Below are 10,106 nucleotides of genomic sequence, written 5' to 3'. Positions count from 1 at the left end.
GGTGACTGCAGCCATGAAATTAAAAGACACTTACTCCTTGGAAGAAAAGCTATGACCAACCTAGATAGCATATTGAAAAGCAGAGACATTACTTTGTCAACAAAGGTCCGTCTAGTCAAGGCTATGGTTTTTCCAGTGGTCATGTATGGATGTGAGAGTTGGACTGTGAAGAAGGCTGAGCACCAAAGAATTGATGCTTTTGAACTGTGGTGTTGGAGAAGACTCTTGAGAGTCCCTGGGACTGCAAGGAGATCCAACCAGTCCATTCTAAAGGAGATGAGCCCTGGGTGTTCTTTGGAAGGACTGATGCTGAAGCTGAAGCTCCAGTACTTTGGCCACCTCATGTGAAGAGTTGACTCATTGGAAAAGAGTCTGATGCTGGGAGGGATTGGGGGCAGGAGGAGAAGGGGACGACAGAGGATGAGATGGCTGGATGGCATCACCGGCTCGATGGATGTGAGTTTGTGTGAACTCTCAGAGTTGGTGATGGACAGGGAGGCCTGGCATGCTGCGATTCATGGGGTCAAAAAGAGTTGGACACTGAACTGAACTGAACTGAATTTTATTATTAATTTTTTTCCTCTCCTCCTTTCTTTCATTCTCTACTTATGAAATTCATGTTAGATGCCTTTAAAATGGTTCACTTATTCAGGAAATAATCCATTTTTAGCTTTTTTTCCTTTTTTTTTGGCTTCGCAGGGCATGTGGGATCTTAGTTCCCTGACCAGGGATTGAACCTGAGTCCCCCCGCAGTTTCACCACTGGACCTCCAGGGAAGTCAGGAAATAATCTGTTTTTAGTTCTATCAATCTCCTACTCATTTGTTGAGTTTAAAATTTTCAGTATCATATTCAAAATTTCTGACTGTGAATTATTAAAATAAAAAATCAGGCACCCCATTTTTGCCATATTATCACTGTACACTACTTTTCTGGAGCAACAAAATACTTTGTGAAAAAACAAAAACCCCGTCAGTGTTACCCAGTATTTTAAATGACTTGAGAATTATGCATTCACAGTTGACCTTGACCTTGGTCACGTGCAGAAAGAACTGCAGGAAGCAGCGCATCTGGCAGTCATACCGTTGAAGACAGAATTAGCCCCGTCAAGGGCGAAGTTATCCATCTTGAGATTCTTTGTAAACCAGAGCAACACGGACTCACTGCAGTCCCAAAAGAGGAACAAGCAAGCTGAATAGACGCTGAAACGCTTTAGGAACTCTGCCACCGCGACTGTGACTTGTCATACAGCCTGATCTGTAACCCTAAATTTAGACTGTTCCTTGTTACAAAACCGGGACACTCCATTTCTGTTCAAAAAGGAATGAGGCAGAAGTCAATTCAGCTGCTTTTAATTCATGAAACAGATTTACATTCAGCTAAGGAAATAAAGATGTCAATTACAGCATTATTTATAATAGCACAAATTGGAAACAGCCCAAATGGTCAAAAAGAAGGAAAAAAGAAAATAAATCATAATCAACGTATATTATGTAGATGTTAAAAACAAAAGCTGTGAAGATTCAGTGACAAAATAGCAAATATGTTATATAAGGTTAAATGAAAAACAGGACAAAAACTTTGTAGGCCTACGTCTCTTAGAAATAAGCATATGTAAAATATACTTGAATATAGGAAAATGTAAAAGAAACGTTATTTGTGGTAATGAACTGCGATGCTTTTTTTCCATTGTACTTTTATTTTTTATTGTTATTTATTGTTATTTTCTTTTCCATTATGGTTTATTACACTTCTTTGCGCTATACAGTAGGACCTTGTTTGTGCGATGCTTTTTAATGGGGGAATTTTTCTCTTTTTTCTTCTGATCTTGGTTTTATTTAAAGTTTTTCTTTACTGGGGTGTAACTGCTTTACAGTGTTGGGCTAGTCTCTCTTGTGCACAGTCAGCCCCCCTCTTGGACCTCCCCTCCCATGCTCCCCAGCTCCTAATCCCAACCCCTCTGCGTCATCGCAGAGCACCGAGTTGAGCTCCCTGTGCGTTGGAAGTTTCGTAACTTGTTCAGTCGCTCAGTTGTGTCGGACTCTTTGCAGTCCTGTGGACTGCAGCGCGCCAGGCTTCCCTTCCTTCACTGTCTCTCGGAGTTTGCTCAGACTCATGTCCACCGAGTGGATGAGGCCGTCCAACCATGTCGCCTTCTGTGGCCCCCTTCTCCTCCTGCCCTCAGTCTTTGCCAGCATCAGGGTCTTGTCCAGTGAGTCAGCTCTCCGCATCAGGTGGCCAAAATATTGTAACTTGAGATCACTTTTAAAATACTAAGTTACTTAGGCAAACATTTGGCAGAGAGAGAGGGACTGTGAGGGAGAAGTCAGCGGGTGGAGCCAGGCGCCGTGGGCCCTCATCCCAGCTGTCCTGTGGGCTCGGAACATCCTTCAACAACGTCCCCAGCTTTCCTGTTGCTTTTGGGCTACTGCTTTTGCTGGCTTTTCTCCCTCCATAGATCATGTTCTGGGGGCTTTCCAATCTTCAAAAAATCTTCTAGTTGGAGAGGAGAGGACAGGGAGGTTGGGGTTAGTAGATACGAACTATCATATAGAGAATGGGTGAAAAATAAGGTCTTGCTGTATAGCACAGGGAAATAGATTCGATATCCTATGATAAACCATAAAGGAGAGACTTCCCCGGAGGTCCAGTGGTTGAGAATCTGCCTTGCAATGCAGGCGGCAGGGGTTCGATCCCTGGCTGGGAACTAAGATCCCACATCCCATGGAGCAGCTGAGCCCACGCGCGCCAGAGCCTGCACAGTAGAGAGTCTGTGTGCCACAACGCAAGACCCATGTGACGCAAAGAATACCCTGGGTGCTGCCACTGGGACCTCAGGCAGCCAAATAAAGACACAAAAAGATGTTTCAAAAAAACCACCATAGAATATAAAAAAGAATGTATATGCACACATAACGGACTCATCTTTCTGTATAGTAGGAATCAACCGAACAGTCACATCAACTCTACTTCACTAAAATAAAAGAACCTCTTCTACAGTCCGTCTAGTACTATTGTGTATTTACTCTCATTAAAACTACATTTTCTGCTGTTTTTATGGGAGTTTGGGAGTCAGGAAAGTGATGCTTAGCCCAGCAGTTTGTTATGTCTCTGTTGTTTATTTTTTGTTAACTAATCAGTAATTCTAAAGACATGCTTATTCACAATCTTTGTTCTCCTAATGTTACTTCTCCCTTAAATCTTTGTTTTTTTAACCAGTTAAGTCTCATCTGATTGCTTCTAAAAACTTAATCCATGAGGTTGGCGTGGAATATCATAGGTTAGTTTTAACTAACATGTATTTTAAGATTTATTTCAGTCTTCTAACAATTTCTTGCCTCTTAGAGTTAAATAAACTCCGTATTACTCACGGTATTGATTACAGATCTAGCATCCTGCTCTTCGCTCTACTGAGCCAGGCTGGGAGGAAATGCTTAGCGCTGATTACATAGTTTTGCCTGGAGAAGGGAATGGCAGCCCACTCCAGGATCCTTGCCTGGGAAATCCCATGGACAGAGGAGCCTGGTGGGCTGCAGTCCATGGGGTCACAAAGAGTCGGACACCACTGAGCGACTCACAGTAGCACTTCACATAATGTCGCACTGAAGGTTGCAACTCCTGGGCTCAGCTTTCAGCTGAGGCTCCAGCCTATGGACCAACTGAACCTGTTTTATTTCACTTGATACATATTTCATGACACCCCATCGCCTGTGTTCATTCATAAAACAGTGCCTGTGGGTACTGGTTGACTAAACTACGAGTTATTAATACAGCAGTCCAATATGGCAGGTCCTCCCCCGCCTTGTAATATGTGGTTACCAGAAAATTTAAAATTACACCTGCTACTTATGTTTATAGCTTGGATTCTATTTCTCTTGGACTGTGATGGAATAGAGAGCCCAGGAATAGAGCCATACATATATGATTAATTTGTGCCAAAGATGCCAAAGCAAGTCAGCAAGGGGGAATATTCTCTTCAACAAACAGTGCTAGACGGGCCTACAGACATGGACGACAAACATATGGTCCTGAAGGGGAAGGAAGGGGATGGACAAATTAGGAGGTTGGGATTAACATACAGACACTACTGCGTACGAGATTGCTGCTGTTTAGTTGCTAAGCTGTGCCTGACTCTTCCGCGGCCCATGGACTGTAGCTCGCCAGGAACGCCATAGCATACATGATGATGTACGAAAAAGGAACACAGACCTGGGACCTCACTGGTGGCGCAGTGCATCAGTCCCTGGTCTGGGAAGATAAACCGTGTCTTGGAGCAACCACCCGGGTGCCACAGCTCCTGAAACCCACACGCCCCAGAGTCTGTGCTCTGCAACTAGAGAGGCTGCCACCATGAGAATCCCAGCACTGTAGCGAAGAGTAGCCCTGGTCGCCACAACTAGACAAAGCCTGCACGCAGACCCAGTCTGCAACGGAGGCCCAGTGCAGCCAGAGGAACACAGACCTAAGAAGAACGCGGAGGGAGAGAATGTCTGTGATCGAGGGCAGGCAGGAATTATTTTTTGAGATGTGCATTAGAAATTTAATTTCCAATCAGAGAAATAGCAAGAACAGTGAGACTTCATGGAAAATGGGGAGGTTTAGATACAGAAATGTCATCAAACAGATAAGGAGGCAAATCATATATTGAGAGGCAGCAGTGTGCCAGGTGCTATTTTTTTTTTTTTTTGGCCACACTGTACAGCTGATGGAATCTGTAGTTCCCCGACCAGGGATCGAACCTGGGCCTTCAGCAATGAGTGCAGAGTCCTAACCACTGGGCAACCAGGGAATTCCCAAGTAATGCACCAGGTCCTTGCTGGCTGCACTCTCCATCGGTGACGTCATCCCAGCCATCATTCCCAGCAGCCCTGGGAAGGGTCACCTCTGCTTCACCGAGCAGACAGACAAGAAAACGGAAGCTCCCAGCATCAGGTGACCTGCCTGCAGGGACCTCCCTGGTGGTCCAGTGGCTAAGACTCCCTGTCTCAGAGGGGACTGAGGGCCCAGAGGGCTGTCTGAACACACTGGAAGGACTTCAAACTTTGATTTCCCTGTTGGATGTGGTGGTGGTTTAGTCACTACTAAGCTGTGTCTGACTCTTTGTGACTCTTTGTGACCCCATGGACTGCAGCCCACCGGGCTCCTCTGTCCATGGGATTCTCCAGGCATGAATCCATTCCCTCCTCCAGGAGATCTTCCCCATCCAGGAACCGAATCCGTATCTTCTTCACTGTGGGCAGAGGCTTCACCGCTGAGCCTGTGGATACAGGTACCTAAACGCCCATCTTACCTGGCCCTGTGGAGGGGGGGAAATGCCAGGCATGGCGGGTGGAGAGGTAAACATACCATGGGGTTTATTTTGTGGGTCACTTCAGGGGCTGTTTTTGGATGAGATGAACTTTGAAGTTGGTGAACTCTGAGTTAGCAGCTTGCCCTCCACACTCTGGGAGCTGCATGCGGGGAGCAAGAGGGCGGGACGCCCTGCAGTGTGCTGCCACTGCTGACCAGTCAGGGTTATCCCGGGGGCCCATTCCCTGGGCAGCCTCTCTAGATACTGGGCGCAGAACAGGCATGAGCATCTTGCCTAATTGGAGCCGCTGGGCTCCGCAGGGAGGCAGCCTTCAGCAGGAGGTCCCCTTTGGGGTTTGGGGCTTGTGGTTTTGATGCAGTTACTAGATAATATGGCTTGTGAAAAGCTGCTATTAGCTTGCTACCGAGCTCTTGCTGAAACCGAATGCCTGGCCCACAGAAGCCTGGGGGAGTGCCTGCCTGATCTTCCCATGTGAGGGGAGTGGGTGAACTGAACTTCGTGAGCAGTGGCAAGGGCCCAAAACCGCACGGTGCAGTGGGCCTGGGGTCTTGGAGACTGCAGTCAGCCTGGCCCCAGAGCAGCTCAGCTTTACAGGGGAAAGTGGCCATGCAGGTGTTATGGGGGGCTTCCCTGGTGGTCCAGGGGCTAAGACTCCACTCTCCCAAATCCAGGGTTCGATTGTTGGTCAGGGAACTAGATCCCACAGGCCACAACTAAGACTCAGCTCAGCCAAACAAATAATTTTTTTTTTTTTTTTAAAGCAGGAGTTACTGGCTCTTAAGGGTCCTTCCATCAGCAATGTTCCCCTAAGCTCCGGGGCCCCGCTGAGCTAACACTGACACTGTTGGCCCAGGCTTTCCAGCCTGCAGGGCTGAGACTAGACACGCCCTGATGGGGCGGGGGACTGCGGGCCCTCAGGCCAGGGCAGGCCAAGGACATCCCTCTGTGGGGTCGTGAAGGGTGGGGACAGGTCACGGTGCTGACCGGATGGTCTGGCCCTGGCTACGCGTCAGCACGTGGCCGTGACCAAGGCCGTGACCGAGGAAGGTGGCAAGGCCGTGGGCACTGGACGCCTGCTCTGTGTTCGAGGGACCCCGGGGAAGCACATGGCCGATGGGGCCTGAGACCTGTTGGTTTTTCACAAAGTCATCCCGGGCACGGTTTATACACGAAGGGGTTGCGGGGTGGGTCTAGAGAGTCAGAACTCTTCAGACGGGGGTACGAGAATTTAAAATGTTTACAGGGACTTCCCTGGTGGTCCAGGGGTTAAGACTCTGCCCTTCTGCTGCAGGGGGTGAGAGCTCAACCCCTGGTCTGGGAGCTAAGCTTCCACAAGCCCGGTGGCCAGAAGACCGAAACACAGAACAGACACAATATTGTAATAAATTCAATAAAGACCTTAAAAACGGTTCACGTCGGACTTTCCTGGTGGTACAGTGGATAAGAATCTGCCCGGCCAGGTCAGGGGTTCGATCCCTGGTCCAGGAAGCTCCCACATGCCGTGGAGCAACTGAGCCCGTCAGCCACAATTACTGAGGCTGTGTGCTACAACTCCTGAAGCCTGAATGCTCTAGATCCTGCACGCCGAAACAAGAGAAGCTTCCGCAACGAGAAGCCGGGGCACCGCCACCCAGAGCAGGCCTGAGGGCCACAGCTAGGGAAGGCCTGTGTGCAACAGTAAAGACCTAGCACGGCCAAAAGATAAAGAAATAAAATAATTTTTAAAAATGGGCACATCAAAAAAATCTTAAAAACAAAAAATGCTCACAGATGCTGATCGTCTGCCTTCTAAAGCAGGATACAAGTGACAAGAGTCCTCATTTCCCCCTGCTTTATAACACAGGGCCGTAAAATATATTTTACTAAAACACAGAGCCTCTGGCTCTGTTCGATCACACCGTGTCTATTCTGGAAGCACCCGAGGTGCTGCTTCCCTCTGGGGAACACGGAGGAGTGAACACCTCGCCGGAGGCAAGACAGACCCACGTCCCTGCAGCTGCAGCTGGGAGTGGAGGAGCCGCTGGGCCAGCACGTGGGATGGTGGGTGGGGAGCCGGGGGTGCGACCTTGAGACAGGATGATGGAAAAAGCCTCTCTAACACGGCAACGTTTGAGCTGAGATCAGCGTGAAGTGATTCAGATCAGAGGGTCAGTAAATGGGGACTAAGGGAACTGACACTGTATGTGAAACACTCCCACTGCCTGGCACTGCTCAGCCAGACCACCCAACTGGCCCCGGCCACTACCGCTGACAGGGGACCATGCCCAAGGACTGACCCCCGACCCCTTCAGTGTGGGTCGAAGATGTTTTCTTCAAATCGAAGATGTTTTCCAGACCAGGGAACGAAAGGGCTAGTCTTGACCCACTGTGCACACACCTCTGGACTCGTTCTACGCACAGCAGCCGTTGTCAGGCTTGTGATCGGCACGACCGCTGGGTCCCCTGTCCAGAATCTAAACCCTGGGTTTCTGCTCAGCGCTTTCCTGCTGGGACACGCGCCCCTCTGCCTGGACCAGTAGACTCGGCTCTGCACGTTTTGTCTAAGCTCGGAGAGTCTCAGCTTAATTCTTGGATGGCGTCGATTCTGTTCCACCGGTCAATCCTACAGGAAATCGACCCTGTATACTCCCTGGGAGGACTGATGCTGAAGCTCCAATGCTTTGGCCACCTGATTCGAAGAGCTGACTCACTGGGACAGACCCCGATGCTGGGAAAGATTGAAGGGAGGAAAAGGGGACGGCAGAGGATGAGACGGCTGGATGGCACCATCGACTCAATGGGCATGGGTTTGAGCAAGCTCTGGGAGGTAGTGGAGGGCACGGCATGCTGTAGGTCACCGGGTCACAGACGGCTGGACACCACTGAGCGACTGAACAACAACATTCCCATCTAAATAACCAAGAATATAGAGAGTCTAAGATGTCACAAGGCCAGAAGTAACTTTTACTCATCCGTGAAGGCGTGCACGTGTGAGGATAAGTTTAATCCTGGCTTGTCTGTCGTCTGTGGACTGTGGCTGATCCCCTGACGATGCGGCACCCTGACGCCTTTGGTGCCCTTACCCTGAGGTTGTGCCAGGAACAACGGCCGCAGGTGGACACTCACTCCCAGACTCTCACACAGCGGAGGGGCCGGAGAAAAATCACCTTGAAGTTCAGGAAGCGAGACTGAGCTCATTCCCTGCAGCAGGTGAGCTGCTGGAGGGTCTCCTGCCCTTTCTGCTGTCTTGTCACAAAGGCCAGCAGGCTGCTCTGGACACTCAGCCAACGGACACGCGTGAACAGAGGACCTGAGCCGTCGCTCAGCAGCTGCTGTTCAGGATGCTGGCAATCACGCTTAACGGAGTTAATGCTGCGATTCAATAAAGACGTAACAAGAACATAAAGAACACTGTCTGATGGCTCGTGTTTCTCCCAAGTGGAGTCCATAGTGGATACTACACAATACTGCCATTAATATTGATGTGTTATATACAATATAACATAAGTCAGAGGGTGATTTGGTGGTTTGATCTCAGTCCTGGATCTCAATCCTTAAAGAGGTACAGCTTTCAATCACATGAGGCAGAAATTCAATTTGACAAATTCAAATGGCTAAAATAGCTAAGGATTGGGGCTTCCCTGGTTGTCTGGCAGTTACAAATCCACCTGCCAACGCAGGAGTCACCGGTCCGACCCCTGGGTCGGGAAGATCCCCTGGAGGAGGAAATGGAAACCCACTCCAGTATTCTTGTCTGGAAAATCCCAAGGACAGAGGAGCCTCGTGGGCTGCACTCCATGGGCTGCAAAGAGTTGGCCACAACTTAGGGACTAAACAACAACAAAAGATATTTTTTAAAAAACCCAGGACAAAAAAACCCAAAAAGACTTCAACAGAAAGCAGATGTACCGGTCCAGGCATTGGGAAGGTCGAGGAAGCGTCCTGGCCTTCGTGACTCAAATGACATCGCTGGGACTCCTTGTTTCCGGCCCCACTCACCACCGAGAGGAGGCTGGCTCCCCCACCTTCTCACTCCTGTGCCCCCGTTCTTCCCCGACAGGCCCCGGAGTGCTGCAGCGCCTCCGGACCTCATGGCACAGATTCCCCCGGCAGCCTCGGAAGGAGCCCACCCCGCCCACACCTCGATCTCGGGCCGCTTGGGCCACCTCGATCTCAGGGAGACAACGCATCTCTGCTCTTTCAGCCACACGGCCATCACTTTGTGATGACATGCCCAGCTCACCAGCGCTCCCCGCCCCTCAGTGACCGCCCACCCCTGCTGATGCTGTTCCCTCCCCCCAGCTCATCCAGCACCCACGGCCCCGGAAATGTCCCCGGGGGGGAGAGGGTCCCATCCCCAGGGTTTCTGATCCGGCAGGTCTGGGGAGGGGCCTGAGAACCTCCGGTGATGCTCAGGCCGGGGGTCTGAGGACCCTGCCCTGAACCGCCCTATTTTCCAGCCTCCCTCAGAGACTCTAGCTTCTTATTCACTGCTTTGTATTATTTCTTAAGACTGTCCTCTTTCCCTCTCACCTGGCCATGTTTAAGCCCCGAAGGAATTCTGTGTGCTCCTCCTTCGGGACACCGATTGCCAGCTGGTGTCCAGACTTGGGAGGAAAAGGCAGAAAGCCTCCTTGATGTTGTGGGTGCCCAGTCGTGCCCGACTCTGTGGACTATAGCCCGCCAGGCTCCTCTGTCCATGGGATTCTCCAGGCAAGAACACTGGAGAGGGTCGCCACTTCCTCCTCCAGGGGATCCTCCTGAGCCCGGGGGTCGAATCCATGTTTCTCATGTCTCCCGCGCTGGCAGGCGGGTTC

Source organism: Budorcas taxicolor, chromosome 2 (assembly GCF_023091745.1).
Source record: "Budorcas taxicolor isolate Tak-1 chromosome 2, Takin1.1, whole genome shotgun sequence".
NCBI classification, from domain to species: Eukaryota; Metazoa; Chordata; class Mammalia; order Artiodactyla; family Bovidae; genus Budorcas; species Budorcas taxicolor.
The sequence above is the reverse complement of the archived record's forward strand: the minus strand, read 5'-3'. Positions refer to the sequence as shown.